Consider the following 19,828-nt stretch of genomic DNA (forward strand, 5'->3'; position numbering starts at 1 on the left):
AATCTTTCCCACTCATAACTATGTTCAAACATTCAAAACCAATGCACATCAATATCTCCTCTCTAATTTTATCCTTCCTTCCTGAATGCTCACACTATGTTTAATCGGATATATTTTCATGCGACTTCTTCAATATCGTTATGCAAAGAATGGTGCAAAACTCTACCGTCAACACTAGAGGCAAAATTTTCTAAAGATCCATCCATTGAACAACGACAAAACGTCACCATGGACAGCTATAACTTCGAGGTAGTTAAGGAATTTGTCTACCTAGGCACCGCTATAAACACAGACAACGACACCAGCGCTGAAATCAAACGCTGCTTCTTTGGACTTAGAAGGCAATTAAGAAGTAAAGTCCTCTCTCGAGCATCTAAAATCACTATCTATAAGACACTCATCATCCCGGTTCTCATTTATAGCGCTGAGGCATGGACCCTGTCTAAAAAAGATGAGAGCGTATTAGGATGGTTCGAGAGAAAATTCTTCGGGTGATTTTTGGTCCAGTATGCATTGATGTAGAATGGAGGAGAAGATATAACGACGAACTGTATGGGCTGTAAAGCAACGCTGACCTAGTTTACAAAATCAAAGTCCAGGGATGGCTGGATCTTGGACCGCTGGCTGGACGACGGCGCAGTGGAGGAATACCGCGACTCAGATGGCGTACGCAGGTGGGTGAAGACCTCAACCATTTTGGCGTGCGAAACTGGAGACAACTAGCTAGGGACCGAGCTGGCTGGAGACAGATGTTGGTTGAGGCCCAGGTTCACCCCGGACTGTAGCGCCACTTTAAGTAAGTTAGTAAGTAAGTTTGTGTTAAATCATTACAAGGGTATTAATATCTCCTTGAGTGCGCACATGACATAGCAAAAAAAGAAGCCTTCTGTAAAAGGAAATCGGTGGAAATGGCATTATAGACAGTTCACTAAGGTTGCTTTTCTTGACAACAACGTGGACAATCACATTTGAACTAATTCATTTAACAGATTAATTTACTCAAAACTGGGCATTAGTAGAGGGACACCGCAAGGTGGTGTTCTATCGCCTCTTCTCTGAAACTTGTTGGTTAAATAAAATCCTTACTGGTCTAGATGCGGAGGGTTTAAGAGTGATTGCCTATGTGGATGCCGTTAATATAGTAGTTTCAAAAATGTATTTTAACACCCTGAAGGAACTCTTACTTTGCGCTAAACGGTGTGGACTGGGTCTTTACCTGACAAAACCAAATTATTCCTTTTTCAAAGTAATTAAAATTCTCAGACGAGGCTAAGAACCTGGGTCTTATTCCAGACAAAAATTAAATAGGAAACATAAAACACAAGAAAAGTCAAAAAAACTACTGTAGCTCTCTTTTCTTTCAAAAAAGCTATTTGTAATAAATGGGGCTTACAACCCCCGAATTAGGCATTGGTTATCGGTTTGGTATGGTCGACTGTCTTAGAAAAAGCTGTAAACCGCTGTAGCCTTAAAAATAGTCCAACGTTCAACTTGCCGCTTGATATGTTAAGCAAATAAGTAGCTGCAAGCTCTGCTATTTGGCGCAAAGCTTAATTGCAGTGGATTAACAACAACATTGGCCACATCCCAATTCTTCAATATTTAGAATAAATTCCAAAGCACACAGACTACACCATTCCCCAACTGCAATTTGACATAAACTTAAACAGATTTCTATACCTTCTAGATCTTTCTGGGAGAAAAGAATATTGCGAGTTATTCCACTTTTACAATGATGGATCAAAAACAAAAGAACAGGTTGGTGCAGGTGTCTATTCTAAGCGACTGAAATGAAGTCTCTCATTTCATCTTCCTAATCATTGTAGTGTGTTCCAGGCGAAGCTTTTGGCGATAAAAGAAGTCTTGTCCCTTCTTAAGAAAACGTGATATCAACTCTGTCCCTACAAACTGTTAAACAGTCCATAACTATCGATCATCTATCATCGATCATGGAAATGGTAAAGTTTAATATTTACCTTTGCTGTGTGCTGGGCCCTAGAGACATTCCTAGAAATTGTAAGGCAAATGAACTCAACATAAACAGTACTACTCTTTCTACCATGTTCAGCTAATGTTGGCGTACAAATCGCAATTTTTTTTTTTATAATAGGCGCACACTCAAGGGAATATTACTACCCTTATTATGCAGAGACACAGTGTGAGCACTAGGAAGAGGAGAGAGGGTTTGAAAGGAGATGTCGGTGCACATTGGTTTTGAATTTCTGAATATTGCAATGACTTGAAAAACAGAGTGTGGTAAGGCTTTCCACATTCGCGTAGTACGGTTAAAGAACGAATATCTGTATTTGACAGTACAGCCGAAGTTGGACTCGAGGGTATACTGATGATTATTCCTAGATGCGCGAGTATTACGGTTGAACTGTTTAAGAGGAGGATTGCAGCTGGCTATTTCACTACAGCAAAAACCGTATAAGTGTTGTAGATAACAGCCAGATCAGAACTGGTGAAATATTTCTTGCATCGCCTAAGGAAACCCAAACACCGTGTGGCATTTTTTGCGACATCGCGTATGTGACTGTTCTACAAAAGGAAATTGGTGGAACACACACCGAGAAGATCGAGATGTTCAGAATGATTGATGCAAGTGCCATCCATGGATAATGGCAAAGGGGGTATATCTCACTTTAACGATACAAGACATCATTAGGTTTTCGAAGCATTAAATTAAACGGTTTTTTTTTTATTCCCATTATATAGACCGGAATTTAATGAGCTTATCATATTTTGTCGTTGCAGTTTCACATCCGAAGAACAGGGATGTAAATCTGAAAACGAATATGAAAAGCTAAGAGTATTATCGTCAGCGAAAAAATGTATTGGATTAGAAGTTGCAGACAGGAGATCATTAATAAAAATGAGAAAGAGTGTAGGAGATGTAAGCTATTGCCAATGGAAGACGCTATAAAGATTTAAAGCGGTGAAGGTGCTTGCTATCTCTAAGCAGATCGCCTATAAGCTCCGTAATTGGTGTCATAACTGGGCACTGTCTTATAGGAAAGCATTCCACGCAGCTAGGCGTATTCTCCAATAACTTTTGCAGAAATGGTATGGATATGGAAGAGGAAGAAACAGTTTTTCACCTCCTGTGTATATTCCCTGCTCTAGCTCAAAAACGCAAGAATTACCTAGAAGAATTCTTCTATAACAATCTAAACAATCTAAATCATATAAACATAATGATCAGTCGCTCAAGTTTCGTAAGAAACTCAAACTGGTTTAATTGAGCTTAGAAGAAATTCTGAAGATTCATGTGGTTGCACAATAAACCATTAGTGTGCCATTAGGGTGACTTTGAACAACCATTATGTAGAGGAGCGGTGGTAATTGAAAGGTTTTTTAACCAAATAGGTTCACTTTACCGATCCATGAAATGGCCTTTTTTTGTGGAGATATGTGAAGTTGCTAGTCTACACCATTATGAAGTCATCGAAAAATGAAACTGAACATTAGACTACGTCCAAACCAACCAAATCAGTTTTGCTTTATTCCGTTTCAAAGTTCTAAAAAAACACTCTTTTCACTAATTTTATCTACCATGGAGAATTAATTAATCAAAGATGGAGTGTGTCAACAGCTGCGATAGATAGCAGTCTGCAATTCAAGTTCTCGTATCAATATTAAACAATAAAGATACGAGTCCTGTCCGTAGGATACTACCTCATTGATCATTCAGGACAAACAATATTTCATTTTGATCTATGCATAAAACCCCTGACAACTGACATATTGAATAAGAAATATTGAACAAAAAACATAGTAAATTGAATCCTTAAACACAAAAAGAAACCTCAAAAACACATTATATCCTTAGAAGGATGTGAATCTTTTATAGACAAACCCCATGTTTGAGTCCTGTCTACCCTACATATTGTTTATTTTGTATATTATAGTGGGATTGCTTTGCCTTAGCAAGTTCATTAAGTTACTTATAGACCGCAAATTACTTAATCTACCAGCACCCACGAGAACACAACATCATCATTAATGAGGATATGTCACATTTGGAAGTATTTCAAGTAAGACATCAGGAAATGACTCTGTCAATTTGTTTTTAACGCACACAAACAAACATTGGTAATACACCAAACATACATATTTAGAATCATATCTGCGCTGTATCATCAAGGAGCAAATGAGTTCGCCAATTTCATTCGAATTCGAAGGATTCACCGCACCATCGCATTACATCGCAACGAATCATATTCACCGACGTAATTTGGGAATGGTCCAACAAAAACAACAACAACACCTAATGTAACCTAATGCAATGCCATTTATTTGTCGCTTTATTCAACATGAAGCTATTCGAGGAAAAGAAGTGTCATCAAAATGTGTGTGTGAAAAACATAGACTAATGTTGCTCATCAAAAAAAGCATAGAAGCTAAAACGGGAGAAAAAGTTCTAATAATCATTAAATCCCCATTAAGCTCAATATGACACAGCTATATAATGTGATTGAATGGCCATTTGAGGGGGTTTTTGTGATTTTATTGATAAAATTTGGCCCTTAGAAGTTTTAAATTGCAAAAACGACTGGTGCCATCATTTATACACAGGGATGAACTTCAATCACAATCGCATATAAAGATGATAATGACAGCGTTAAACGTTAAAGTCGTTTTTAATATCAATTAAATTCGAAAATGCAAAAAGAATTGTATGTTATTGTGCTGTGTTATTTTCATTTTGTCACTTTAAAAAAAAATAAATAAAAATAAAAGATGGTAGTAAAAGTCATGATTAAAGTTGTCAAAATTTCATAAGCACGCTACACAATTCCCCAAGTTGACTAAATCAAGAAACAGCATTCCAATTGTGTTTTAAGGATTTGCTTAAATGTATACTGGCGACTTTACACAAAGCAAAAAGAGTTAAATTGGTTTGCTGAGGCCTATACGTACCTTTTTTATTTTAGCTTGTTTAACAAAATAATTTTAGACATATAATAGATTTGTAGTACCGTTGCTGTGATGGTTAGACTGTAATGCCAGAAGTCTTGGTTCGATCCTCGTCTGTACGACCTAAAGTTTATTGCACGGGTACTGCTTCTCCCGAGGAATTGACAAATCCTCCAGAATTTTTCTTGCAGTTCGGATTCGGCTTTAAACTGTAGGTCCCCTCCACCTCTGACAACATTATTCGAACACAGAAATGGTTAAGAGTTGAATGTCACTAGGCTCTAGTTCTCAACGGGCTGTTCCGACACCTAATTTATTTTTGTATTATTTTAGAATAAATTTTAGTACAGATGAATAAATGTCAGCAATTAAAATTAAGTTTTTTTCCCTTTTTGCTGATAAAATTCTAAATCCGAAATAATTCTACGTTCAAAATGGAATGATCAAAGAATTAACAAAATTTGCCAAAAATTTCAATCCCAAAAATCATTAAAACCTGAACTTTACCATTTTAGTACAAAAAATTGTGATTCAAACTAAGGGACAAATAGTTTATGTAAGGAAAAATGGTAAAAATTCACTATTTGATTTTATCATAATCGTATCATATCGAAAATTTGTTACTAAAAAACTATGAAAGAGTCTTTATTTAGGTTTTGAAATAGTAATGATGAACACTAATATTTTTCCAATGAAAAAATTAAAAAGAAATGCAGAAAAATAAAATGTAATTTTTTGATACAGAAATAATAAAAATATGTTTGAATATGCGAAAAATCAATATTTTTGACATTTGACATATTTTGAATTTACTGTAACTTCTAAACGTATTACAGAATTTTGACACACAGTGCTATACAAATAGCAATAGAGAAAAAGAGAACCATAGCTCGTAAACGGCAAATGCTACATTTTTCGAAAATGATTTTCAAAGAAATTCTGGGATTTTAGGTGGAGCTCGTAGTTGGTATGGGGTATAACGCAAGTCGATTCTATCTGTAAACTTTTTCCACTAATAGCTTTTTTCTTGGTGTGCAGGACTTAGATCCATTCGAACTATAGTATCCTAAATGAGTTCCAAACTGGATTTCGAGAAGGCTACAGCACTGCTGATAATGACATAAAGAAAGTTTACTGTTTCTTCATTGACTTTAAAGCGGCATTTGACTATATCGACTGAAGAGCACTTTTATACAAACTGCAAATCTAAGAGATTTCTGAGAAACTCATCCGAATTATAAGAGATCTGTATGACAAAACAACAGCTGCGGTATAGGATAGGATAGGGAAAAATTGTCAGACTGGTTTAAAACAACAATGGGTGTTAAACAAGGTTGCTTGCTGAGTCCACTATTTTTCGCACTCTATGTAAATGATATCCATGAGCTCATACGAGGGGGTATTTCGCTGATTGGAATGCAAATTCGATTGCTAATGTATGCGGATGACATTGTGCTAATAGCTGATAAGCCAGACATACTACCAGGTATGATAAATAAGATAGCAGAATACTGTCAACGGTGGAATCTTGTTATAAACCTGGAGAAATCAAAAGTGATGGTATTTATAAAAAGAGGTGTTAGACTTAGCCAACAAGAAAATTGGAAATTGGACAAATACTTTGGTATATGGCTAACTTACGGATTAAGCCTATCGGAGCACTTCAAAGAACGAGCTAAAAAAGCTAGACAGAGCTTAAATTTTACGTGGAATAGGTTTATCACTAATAAATATGTCAAATTAACCTCTAAGATCGATATCTTCAACGCGGTTACCAGGACTATTCTCGGTTATTGAGCTCAAATATTGGGGGACTTACAACATGATGAAGTGAAAAAGATGCAAAGATACTTATACAAAAAAGTACTGGGTCTACCAAGTGTGACGCCTAACTATGTCTTGAACCTTGAATGCCAGTTGAAACCTGTCTTTGAATACACGATGAGATGTCATATGTACTATGTGGTAAGAGTTGTCAGTGCTTACGCAAATAACAATTTACCAAAATTTTTAGCTAAGCTAACAATTGAATAGAAGATTTTCTGGTTTAGGAGTTGTTAAAATTCCCTCAATCGGGAAGATGTAGAACAGTTGGATGAGATCGTGACCATCAATACACTGTTTAAGCTGGTTGTGGATGGCGTGAGCATTTAGAGTCTCTGCAAAGAGCACAACAAACGGGAACACACAGCTTATACCATTTGCTTGATTATACTGCTGGTGAAGTTTACGTCTCGGATGACTGAGATATCTCCAAAATTCGCTGGATACTGAAAGCAAGAGCAGGGCTCATTATGTTCAATGGAACACGAAGGACAGAAACTGAAAATCTAAACTGCACTCTCTGCAATTCAAACGAAGAAGAGACCCTTGCACATTTTGTATATTCTATAGAAAGTACTTACTGAGTAATTATAACAATTAACTGAAACTGTAGCTTTTGTGGGAACTTGCCAAATTTTAAGTATTTGAGAAGTATTCGGCGACATTAGGAAGTGGTTCACTTGATATGAACACTATAATTAATTTCTTGAATGGGAAAATGGATTGAAACTGCATCATCAAATACTTACAAATAGCACTGAATTATCGCCAACAACTCATAAATGAATTTAACACCTAGAATTTGAAACGTATCTTAATTATATTTTCGCCTTAAAAATAATTGTAAATCTAGGGAAGTTTTTAGAAAAAACGACAAAAGTCATTGTTGAACCTTTTTGTTTAAAGAAATAATAACACATTTGTTAAATTATTACTAATTCTATAAGAACTGAATCAAATCATAAAAAATATAGAAAACAATTAAATGTAAGGATAAAGTGAAATAAACAACATTACTTACTAAATATGGTTCTTCTAATCGTTTCTGGCTTTAGTTTCGAGATGTGTTTCTAATTCCGAGCTGATTATCCTTGCTGATTTAAAATGGTTTTACACAAACATACGTTTAATTACCCTCTTATCTGCTACTGAGAGCGTCGATGGTCGGTCGGATATTGCTTAAGATTCTATCGCAAGCTTTTGTGGAACAAAAATTAAAAATTAAATTTTTTTTGTATTTGTTTAAATAAAGTCTATGTAATTCCTGAAAGTGTCACTTCTTGGAGGGCTTTTGAGATTGTGGTGTGATTGGACCTTACTTATTCGAAGGTGATGTGTTATTTGTTTTATTTCTTGAAGAACTGATTTCAATTGGTTGCAAAAATATTGTGAGGTTTTTAAATAAATCACTTAAAGCAAAACAAGTATTTAACTATGATGCTTAAGCCTTTCGTAAATGTTGGCACTTTTGACTTGAGTAAAACTGCAGTGGGTCCGGGCAGTAGACTATGAAACATTGAAATAATATGTTACGAACCTACTCTTTAGAATTTAAAAAAAGTTGAAGACGGTATACCACATTGAAATTATTAGGGTGTACTAATAAAATAATTGAAGAACGCAGAAGGTATCCAACCTATTAAAGAAAATACACACAATTTATGAAAAAATGCCTTTATTTCTTCTAACGATTTTCAATACCTTCGATACCCTGTTGAAAGTGAGAACCGTCGAGCTCCTCAAAATAGCCATAAACCGGTCACTTCAACTCTTTGATTTTGGACAAGTTCGCATAATACTCGTAGTTGATTTTTTTTCCTTTCTGAATATAATCAATGAAAAATATCTCAGGAGCATCCCAAAAAACTGCCGCCATGATCTTGACTGCATATGGTACTGTCTTCGCCTTCATTCGAGCCGACTTTCCCTCTTCAGTCCATTGTTTGATTATTCCTTCGTCACAGGTGTGATGGTCCCATAGTTTAATATTTGCAATATTCGTCTTGGCATTTAGTAAGACCTGGACTTAGGACTTTTAAATAAATTAAGTATTGTATCACATAACAATGACCAAATTTTTCCTTTTTACAAATTCACTGAGAACGTTTACTATTAATGGCTGCCAAACAAGTACTTTTGTAACTACCCAGAATCATTTTTCGATATTTCAAAGATTGATCCGGATTTTTCGGTGGTTTTAGTTCAGTAAGAGTCCCACACTTGTTTGTACCGATTCTTACCAAAAAAGAAAACAAAACTATGTTCATTTATTCTTTTAATACAAATCGAGATTTAAATGAATTTAATTTGCACTCCAAATTCAATGAATATTTAAACATTATAGTCAACTATCGACACCTTTAACATTTTCACTAATTTAAGTAGATACGTAGTTATTATTAATGCATGAAGTTCGTAGTCTTGAAGGAAATAATTACATCGAATTATACGCCTCGAACTACTTAATTCACCTAAGAGTGTTTAATATCGATGTTGTTTGCCCCCTTTCCCGTATCCAAATGTTAACAAATCGATTTGCGATATTGGGTATCTAATGATATCCTGATTACGAAACAATGGAATGAGGTTGGGCCTTATCTAATCATCAAGGATTTCAACAATTGGAAACCTTCTGCAATCAGATTATGTATAAATATTAAATACGAGAACAAGGTATACAATTCAATGTAGAGCCGAAAATACGATTCCACATCACAGACAATTGAAAGGATTTGCCAAGGCTCAGCTTCGGGAGTTAAATTCACTCTCAATGTGTATAGAATGTTTGAGATGAGGCATGATGTGTATTGTGCGGTTTTGATGAATGCATCCAAAATGCAAAATCCAAACACGATGCTTTCGGTTGGTTTGGCAAAGCAAACTCCAGGTTGATTGGTCATTGGCCAATGATGCAGTTTCGAAATAGCGCACAATTTTGCCCGAATACATTTTTAAACAAGTGCACGAGAGTGGTTCTTGGAAACTAGTTAAGTTAGCCCCGATAGACCACACACCAATCTTGCTGCGGATTAAGCCTGTCATGAATTCATTAATTCCAACATCATGCGTCCAAATGCAGACTTGAAACTGGGTTCATTCCCCTGCGTATCATCATCATCATCATGTGGTTTGGGAAAGAGGGGTTGGCTCAATTTTAAAGGACACAAATTCGTCGACTCACGGAAAACGACACGACAACGATGACGCTATACGATTTAGCAAATCATCGCATTGCCTGAGATTTTGGTGAGAATTATTTTAATCGATTCGAATGTGAAAATCCTAGGATTTCAGTGATTTACGCTTCGAGACTTAACCATATATAAATATAAAATAAATTTCAGTTTCTTTTTCAGTCAGAATACAAAAAAAGGATACACTAGACGACAATACGATTTGGCTTTTGTCCTTTAATAAGATTTATTTGGGGGATTGTTTAGGATTTATACAGTCCATAAATTTATCATGGGATTTTCACTTTGACAGTTGTTGTTGTTGTTTTTGTTGTTGTCATTGGATGAAGGGACTGTGTTTTTGTTTGCCTATCAAATGAAGCTCAAACATACAAATTATCACTCTTGGTCCTTAATATGGGATAAACTAAAAGTTTATCAATTACGTGGTCGAATGAATTTAATGACTTGCCAAAAACTTTTTCAATATTCTTTTAAAATTTAGTTTTGTTTCATGCATGAAGGTTAATTTTCCACTTAAATTATTCTGCTCAGGTCTTCAAAGTTATAGTTATGTTAAACACTTTTGTTTTATGAATAACCTTTGTAGCCTTAAATAATACACATGAATTTCGAAAATTTCATTCAGGTTAGTGCTGAATCATCAATCCATTAAAAAATTTCAAGTTGGCATCTGTCCCAAATTGTCTTCTTCGAATTTATTCGTATATTGTCGATCTTTGTTCTGCAAATAGGTAATTACAGCTGGAAATTGTAGTGTTAAGACCGCATCACTAAATAATTGCAATATTTTCTCTATTTCTATTGAAAATCTAAAAAAGCACTTCATATTGAAATATTTAGTGCCTAATTATTTGCCTTTAAGTGACAGTTGATTTGTTGTATAAGTAAAAATTGAATTAAGGATTCAAATCTGCTATATGTTTGTACAAAGAGGAGACGTAAAAAGGTCAAACAATAAGTTTATGAATCAAAACTTCAAATAAGTAAACTTTTTAAAATAAAATTATTGAAAAATAATGCTTTGCAGTTTAGAAGATTTTAAGTGTCTAATGAAAAATAACTTTGGAACGTATTTCTAAGATAAGCACACATTTTTACTTCCATAAGTTGATTCACGGTAAACTAACGTCAAATTATTGAGTAAGCTAACGGTATATATCTTTTGTAACCAGCTTCTAAAGTACGAATCATTCAGAAGGGTTTTCATATAAAATCAAATTTACCAAAAAGCGAAAAGAAACAGAATGTAAAAATGAAAATAGTTAAATACCATAAAAGCGGTGATGTGTCAGGGTTATCCATGTTGCGGTTTCAAAAGTATACGTAAACAAAATATTGTTTTTATGATATTTGTTTTTGATTATAAAGTTTTAACATTGACATTATGTGTGAAATACTACATCATTTAAATGACCACCAAGTGAATTGTTGCAAGCACCGATTCCTTTGAAATCATTTTCGACTACTTTTTAACACATATTGGGCGGTATCTCCGCCATAATTTGACAAATGTTGTCCAGCGGTGTCAAAACGCATGATTTTGGTGGCAAGTTGATATCGCCACGACGAAATGTCTCTTGCAATAAAGCCATATTCGCTCTAGTTATTCAGCATGTGGCATCTACTTGTTGAAACCACATATTCTTCAAGTCTGATTCTTCAATAGTAGGCAAAACAAAGTCGGTTATCTTATGATCATAACGCTCCGAAATGATGATGACAGTCGTTCCATTGTCTTTTTCGAAAAATGTAGGTCCAATCACACCTCAGCACCAAATAGTGCACCAACAGTAACTTTCTTGTGGATGTAATGGTCTCTCTTCAATTACTTGAGGATTTTCAGAACCCCAAATTTTGTTTATTAACATACGCACCGAGTAGGAAATGTGTTTCGTCGCTGATAAAAATACTGTCCGAAAAATCGCCGTCCACCTCCTGATGTTCAGCATAGTTGGCCTCTTATGTAAACCATAATCTCCTCTTAAAGACCGATATGTAGCTGTGGCAGAACCATTTTTGTAGTAGGTTTTAATAATTTGTATACGTTGTACGACAGCTAAGCAATCCATTTTCGTAAATGTCAGACTTACAACTGAAAAAAAAAAATTATTTAACACCTTATTTTGACAAATGTTTAATGTTTTCATGTTTAAAATTGTTAATCCGTTATTATATTGTTAAGAACACATAACTTTCAATATCAATTATTTGGGGCTTACACAAAACTATACCAAATATTTTAATTTTAAGTAAATTTTGGGATGCCCATTATTATAAAAAAAAACTCTAGCCTCATGATTCATTTTTTAAAGAGGGTGATGTTAATCCTTAAACAATAACCGTCCTGTTGAATTATTTATATAAATTTCACATAGTTATTGAGTTTTTCAATACATTTTTGTCTCCACTTTTTGTAAGTAGTGGCAAAGCTATAAAACCTATCACGAACATTTTTATATCACCAACCACAATACAATTTGACCTGTTTCATTACGCGTTATTGTACTCTTCAACCTTTAAGAAGAAAAAAAAAGATGAACTCCCTTGGAAAGCCTTCTGGGTATTTCTTCAATTTATTTTCTTATACTTCCTGACGATATCAGAGTTCCTTAAATGTACAGTACAGCCCACAGAAGTTCATTTAAAGACAAATTAATGCAGGATAAACAGACCAAAAGCACACAAGTCGCCTTAAGGAAAAAAAAGAAACGAACAAAGAGGTCCTTTTGGGGGTGAACCTGATGCCTATATTCTATACTTTTTTGTCATATTGTTATCCTTATAATTTCCCTTTGTGCCAAAATTTAGCATAAGATAAGAATAAACGGAAGCACAAAAATATAAGAAAGGGTCAAAAACCAAAAAATCGTGCTTATCTTTACGCGTGGGTCTATCTAATATGGACAGGGTGTATAATATACTCGCACTTGAAAGACGCAAAAGGGTTCACTGCTTTCGACGAGGCACATCTGCATAAGGCTATGGGATTTTTTCCTTTTTTAATTTGAGAATGTCCTTTTTTTCAATGTAAATATTATTTTTGTTTTCACTAAGGAGATGAACAACACCAAAGCAAAGCATAGTAAAGCAAAGACCGAACCGAAAGTAGAAAACTTTTGGTTTATATCTTCAGTGCGGTGCGGTGCGGTGCGGTACGGTGGTGGTTGGTTTAACATTTACCCTTGAACTTTAATATAGAGAAATACAAACCACCCGGAAAAAAGGATAAAACTAAACATAGAATCTAACAAAAAGAAAAAAGCTTGGAAAATGGAAAATATATAAATAATATTTTTTTGAACTCCTGCTAAATACCTTCCGGGCTTATCTCAAGGTTAATATTTAATAAGCGAAGGTTGATGTGATGTGATAATATTTCTCATTTCTAACTTCTGAGAAGAGAGATGATCCAGTTCCAGATCCAGAGGCAGAACCATCCATAGAGATGGGTTTAATTAAGAAAAGTAGTCATAATTGGTGTGGACAAAGGTATAGGCTTAATTAATTACTCGAATTATGAGAATGGGAATATTGAGCTTTAGGTAGGCCTATCCTAAGGCAATCCAACTATGTTTGGGAAGAGATGAGCTTCAGGTAGGGATTTGAATAAAGAACCTGTGGAAAAGTTAATCGAGGGAAGTAGACTAGAGATCTATTTTCGAGAACAACCTTAGGGAGTGAGAGGGGTTAACCTTTGAATCTGTTATTGATTTTCTAGCTAAATATAAATTTATCCATTTAGAATTCACATACGTATATAAATGACATACAAACGAGTCCTGCATAGTCATTAAATTCGGTCTTGAAATCCAGGCCAATAAACATGATGGACCATCCCTAATTATAGCTCTGGGTAGATAGAGACAAACCATACCAAAGCTGAAATTAGGAGCCATTAATTTATGTTTTATTTTGCGGATGTCGATGGCGATACCGTTTGTTGTTTATGTCCTTCTGATGCTTAAATACAGGAAGTTGCAAAAAGGAGAATTATTTTACTTTTTATTTCGCTATATCTCAAAAACCTACTTCCTTTTAATGGCTGTTAATTTTGTTGTATATTTTATTTTTTTTCTTGTTGTTGTTTATTTATTCTTTTCTCTCATCAGCTTTATGGCACCCAGCAATAAAATACAGTTAAATCGATTATTAATGAGTGTACAAGTTTGGGATGAATTAATTTATTGATCCTTTTTCTTTTTTGTTGTTGGGCCCAACTTTTGTATCTAATAGGTTGAATAAAATGAAGAAAAATGGATTTATTGGGGATTTTTATGGGGGGCTTCTGATGGGAAAGTTGCTTCTCATTTGTCATGGGAAGAATAAGGAGAAGAATTAATCTGCAATGTATTATTATTTTATGTTTCTTTTTTTCTTTTTTGGAATGTGTAAATGTGAAATACAATTTATTATGAAAGCAGTTTTAATGTTTCAATACCTCTTAAATGCTTATACTTGATCTTGTATCTGATTAAGGATTTAAGAAGCGATATTATGTTAACACTCTTCTTGAGGTGTGGTTGAATCTCTTTAATAAATTAAACATAAGAAAATTATGTGAAAGAAAACATTTAAAATCATTGGATCCGCTTTAAAAAAATATAGTAGTTTTTTGTACATAACGTTTAGAGTAAAAGAATGGGAAATTTTAAAAATAATTACTGGTTTGTGAAGTTTTGAAGTAAATAAGGATCTTTCTTTCAATAGAGTTTTGATTTAATTCGAAAATTCAATCCTAAATAGAAGCTGGGTTGCGACTTACACTGATATCTGATATTTATGACTGTTGGTCGATATTTCTAAAAGTATAACAAAATTATTACTAATTATGTCTATAACTTTCTTTGTTCTTAAGATTTTGGTTCAGATTTTGGTTGTTTTTGAACGTTTTGATTTTTTGAAAGTTTTAAAAAACAAAATTTAGTAAATACTTGACAATAATAATAAATATTTTCTACAATATATCATAATTAAAGCGAGTGTTACTGACGTCAATAAATACAGTACAAATAGTAATAAAAATCGCTAAAAAACAAATTTAAACTATTTATATAAGATTTGTGTATTTCGAGCCCTTCCCGCCAATTTATCTTAAGCGCTAACATAAATTTTATCGTAAACGACAATTCAAAAGCATACTGCTAGTCCTTGTACCCATAGTCAGTATTGTAAATTAAGAAATATGCTTAGTTTGAGACATGACAATAGGCTTCAAGGCTTCATGTTTTACTAGCTAATTTTAATAATTAATTTGCCTTTTTTATTGGAAATGTACTCGTAGCTTGGGATAAAATGGCGAGAAATGCTCGATTTACAATTAACAACAGATTATTTCTAAATGAAAGTCTATTCATATTCTTAAGGCAATCATATCAAAAACGGCATTGCCTTCTCTTAAACACCTAAGCAATGTTTTAATAACTGAGTAATTTGTTATGTGAAATTTAACACTTAAAAACAGCCGGTTTCTAAGTATCAACGCTGGAGTATTCAACATTAAGGCCAAATTTTAAAGCATTCAATAAGATTTGCCAATACGTCACAAATAAACATAACTTTAGAGAATTATACCATAGGAAGGCATGTCTATGCCCCAATGAAGGCTTTTCACTAAAACTTTTATAAAGCGTTTTTGGATAGTCTAAATTCTATGAGCGTTAATTTAAATAAATATTACAATACTCTCCGTTCGATAAAATTACCTTTTCATAATGAAGCTGCAGTCAATGCTGAGGAAATAGAAGGACCACTTCTGTAAGCTGTATAATGGCGACGACGTCTATTCAACATAGACGACGAAAGCCAACAATCCCGTCTTCCCGACTTAGACGTACTAAAGATTTCCATATCTAAGCTGAAATCTAATAAAGCCGCTGGAGCAGATAGCTTGAATACCAAGCTTTTCATAGGAGCTGGAGATAATTTGGTTAGATTTGGTTTTTTGTAAGATGAATTGAACCTCATTATTGTTAGCTTAATTCTGAAAAAAGGAGACGCTCTAAACTGCACCAACTATGGAGGCATCATTATACTTAACATCGCTTACAAAATCTTGTCTTCCGTATTATGTGAAGGGCTAAAGCCCGTCGTCAACAACCTGATAGGTCCTAATCAGTGTGGTTTTAGACCAGGAAATACCACAGTCGATCAAATATTCACATTACGGCAGACCCTGGAAAAAACCCTAGAACATAAAATCGATACCCACCACTTTTTCATCGATTTCAAGGCCTCATATGACAGTATCTACAGGGACGAGCTGTATAGAGCCATATCTAGTTTTAGCAACCCTGCCAAACACGGGAGAATTTACGCTGTTTCATAAAGGTTGGAAACAACTTAACATAACCTTTCGATGTAAATAAAGGTTTTAGGCAAGGTAATGCTCTGTCATGCGATTTTTTAGATTGGCATCTACTTGAAAGAATAGTACAGAGCTCACACGTCAACACTAAAGGCACTTTCTTTCAAAAGTCTGTCCAATTACTAGCATATGCTGATGACATTGACATAATCGGAAGAACTCATAGTGCTGTCAATGGGGCTTTTGTGAGTATTGAGGCAGAGGTGGCAAAAATGGGTCTAACGGTTTATAAGGGGAAAGAAAAGACCTACAACACCGAAGTCTTGGTCAAAACGTCACCATCGACAGATGTTACTTTGAAATCATCAAAGACTTTGTCTACCTGGGCTCCGCTGTAAACGCAGAAAAGAACACAAGCGCTGAGATCAAATGAAGAATAACTCTTGCTAATCGCTTTTTCTTTTTGTTGAGAAAGCAATTGGGTACAACAAAGCCCTCTCTCGAGGGACCAAAGTGTTGCTATATAAGACCATCATGGCATCATCATACCCGTGCTGCCATACGGTGAATCATCATGCACTATGACAAAAGTGGATGAAAGCACCTTGGGTCGTTTTGAGAGAAAAGTTCTCCACGTGATATATTTTCTCTTATGCAAAGAAGGTAAGTGTAGGAGAAGAAGATGGAACAACGAACTGTACAGCAACATACTTACTCATAAGGATAAAAGTCCAACGAATTAGATGGCTATGTCACATAGAGCGAATGAAAACTAAAGTCTTCGAATCCACATCCACAGGACAGTCCAGCAGAGGAAGGCAGCGGACTAGGGGGCACACTCAAGTGGAATGTGGAGTTCAAGTTAAATGTAATAACTTAAAACAAACTCAAATTTAAAAGGCAATAGGAAAGAAAAATAATCATTACTTTTCGGTTATCTGTGTTTCATGTTTTTAAATTGAGTTTTTGTTTCCGGTATTAGTTGTCTTTGAGATATAGGCTAATATTCTACTCGGTTTATTGCCTGTGTTGGATCATCCTAAGATCGCTCATGATATGAAATACCCGGAAATAAAACTTATCGAATGAAATATTTTGCACATTCGATTAGTTTTCAACTAAATACACAAACCATTAATTTTCCCACTATTTATAAGGAGTTAAGTTTTTCAACAAACTAGTAATTTATATACAATTTAAATAATCTAAAAAGAATTATCTCTCTTGTGGAACCTTATTTGTTACTATTAGAAGGTTGGAGTTGCAAATAATTTATATAATGATGATTCCTTTAAAGTTCTAAATGTGAAATGGGTCATACGCATTGTGTTTCGCCCGTTAAACTTTTACCTCAGCTTTCAGCTGTCAAATTCTTACCTTTCTTTATTAGGAATCACCAAATATTAATTTCGGGACACCTTTTGTAAGTTAAATAAACAAAATTCTTTAAGTCTTTTACAACTTTGTACATCCCTGTCCTAAAGTATACCTTCTGCAAAAGTATCCGAGTATCAACCACCTGTTGTTCCTGTGACAGATTGTGGGTTTTCATTAGAAATAAATATGACACCAAATTTCTTCTTTTCCTCGTTTAAGGACGAGCACGAAGTACAATCGACCGCAAAACAAAAAATGTTCTTTCCAAATTCTCCTTTTTTTCTTCAACTTTTATTCTGAACAAAAGAACACGTTCGTATTTCTAAGCTATCTTATTTTTGTTTTACGTCAAAACCAATATTTGACATTCTAAGTTGCGACAGGTCCTTCCTCCTCTTCTGGCATCAGAGGATATGAAGATCGGGTGTGATGAGGTGGTTAAAAATAAAGCATATCCAATTATTTTCACACTTCGTTGCTGCTTCTGATGCTGCTGCTCTGCCACAGCTACTGCTCCAGCAGCTACAGCTATTGCTACTGCTACTGTTGGTGATGATGATGGGTGTGATATAATAAAAAAAAAGATATGTCCTTCGGTTTGTCAATGTCAAAATGATTATTTCGTCTGTCACCTTTTACAAGGACGCATTAAAATGAAAATAAAGAGAAAAGATTAAGTAAGTTATTTAACATCAATCAATGTCTCAAGCAGTGAAGTTGTTGTTGTTCTTCTTCTTGTTTTTTAAGGATGTTATGTCTTTGTCTTAGCTAAGAACTCATGCGTTATAAGGATTTAGATTTTTATGTATTTTGTCTTTTGTTTTTAAATATGAAATACCCGAGCAAAACAAATTATAGATTAATGAAGTTTGCAAGGATTGAATATACAATTTTTCACAGATGCCTTTAAAGACCTAATAAACACCTGATTCACAATACAATTCATCCTTCTAAGTGACATGAAGCTCAGAAAAAGATATCCTTAAGCTCTATTTCAACAAAAATGTATTAAAATACTAAAGCAATATTTTTGTTTTGTTTAATTTCAGATGTTAACAATATTACATCATCAAAAGCATACGCAAACGATTGGACCCAAAATGTAACGAAGAGAAATTATTTTGAACAACAATATTTACATCAACGTCGTTCACAATCACCAACTAAAACAACAAATGAAAAAAGCATAAGAACAAACAACTTTAGTCATAAAAGTAATTACTATATATATTTTTTCTAACATAAACAAAACAAAAACACAAACATTTTATTTAAAGTTTTAATTTTCTATTTTTCAAAAAAAAAAAGCTTTAGCACAGACAAGAAAATAAAACAAAAACCTTAAAAATATTTAAATAAATGAAAATATTTATAAGAAAACGCTGAATTAACAAATTTTTCATTAATAATGCAGCTGGTTATAGAGAAAATTTATTAATAATGAATTTATTTGCTGAGCATTTAAAAAAAAGTAACGAACGCATACTCATTAATTGTTAAATTTAAATTTAAAAAAAAAGCTAATTGTAAATAAAATAAATTAAATTTTAAAACAAGTTAAACAAAATTAACTTTAATACAAAAATATTAATAAAGACAAATTAAAATTAAATTTAAAACAAAAATGTTAAAAAATCCTCAAGTATTCTTCAGACTTGTGTTGTTATTTTTGAACACAGGGTGATCCATTTTCATTGACATTCTCTTGTTTTCTGGTTAAGAGCTTTGATTTCACCTAAGTTCTTACATAAGAAACGCTATTTTTTACTAAAACGATATTAATTTAGTTAAAAATACAAAAATGTACTTATATTTGTGGGTATTTGTGAACATCTTAATAATTTATACTCCTTAAAGTAACTTTAAGCTATTTCATAAGTCTAGGAAAGTCTATAAGTCACCTTAAACTATTTCCCCACTCAAATAATTTGTCTGTAAAACAAATAAAATGCATTTGCTAAATTAATAAAAAGTCGTTGGACAATTTTCTAAAACACAATATTTAATTTCTTTCCCAACCAACTTCAAGAAACCCAGCAGCGAAAAAGTTTTGAAGGGTCCACTTTTGCACATAATTGTAAAATCTCATACTGGACACAATTTTCTTAGAAGAAGTTCCAAAAGAGTTAAATTATATAAGGTGTTTTTAATCTGGCAATACTTTTTTGGGGGTTGGTCTTTTTCACATCTGTCACTTAATAGCCTT

At 33.8% G+C, this 19,828-nt stretch overlaps 1 protein-coding gene across 2 annotated transcripts in view; it reads left to right on the top strand.

Moving 5' to 3' along the window:
• LOC129938395 (patj homolog) overlaps positions 1 to 19,787 on the top strand; it is a 280,799-nt gene extending 261,012 nt beyond the window's left edge. For both annotated transcript variants that reach the window (XM_056045929.1, XM_056045930.1), the window contains one exon: positions 18,672 to 19,787. The gene's annotated coding sequence lies outside the window, so the exon portion shown is untranslated. The remainder of the gene's footprint in view (positions 1 to 18,671) is intronic.
• Positions 19,788 to 19,828: the final 41 nt, after the last annotated feature.

Source organism: Eupeodes corollae, chromosome 1 (genome assembly GCF_945859685.1).
Source record: "Eupeodes corollae chromosome 1, idEupCoro1.1, whole genome shotgun sequence".
In the NCBI taxonomy this organism is placed as follows: Eukaryota; Metazoa; Arthropoda; class Insecta; order Diptera; family Syrphidae; genus Eupeodes; species Eupeodes corollae.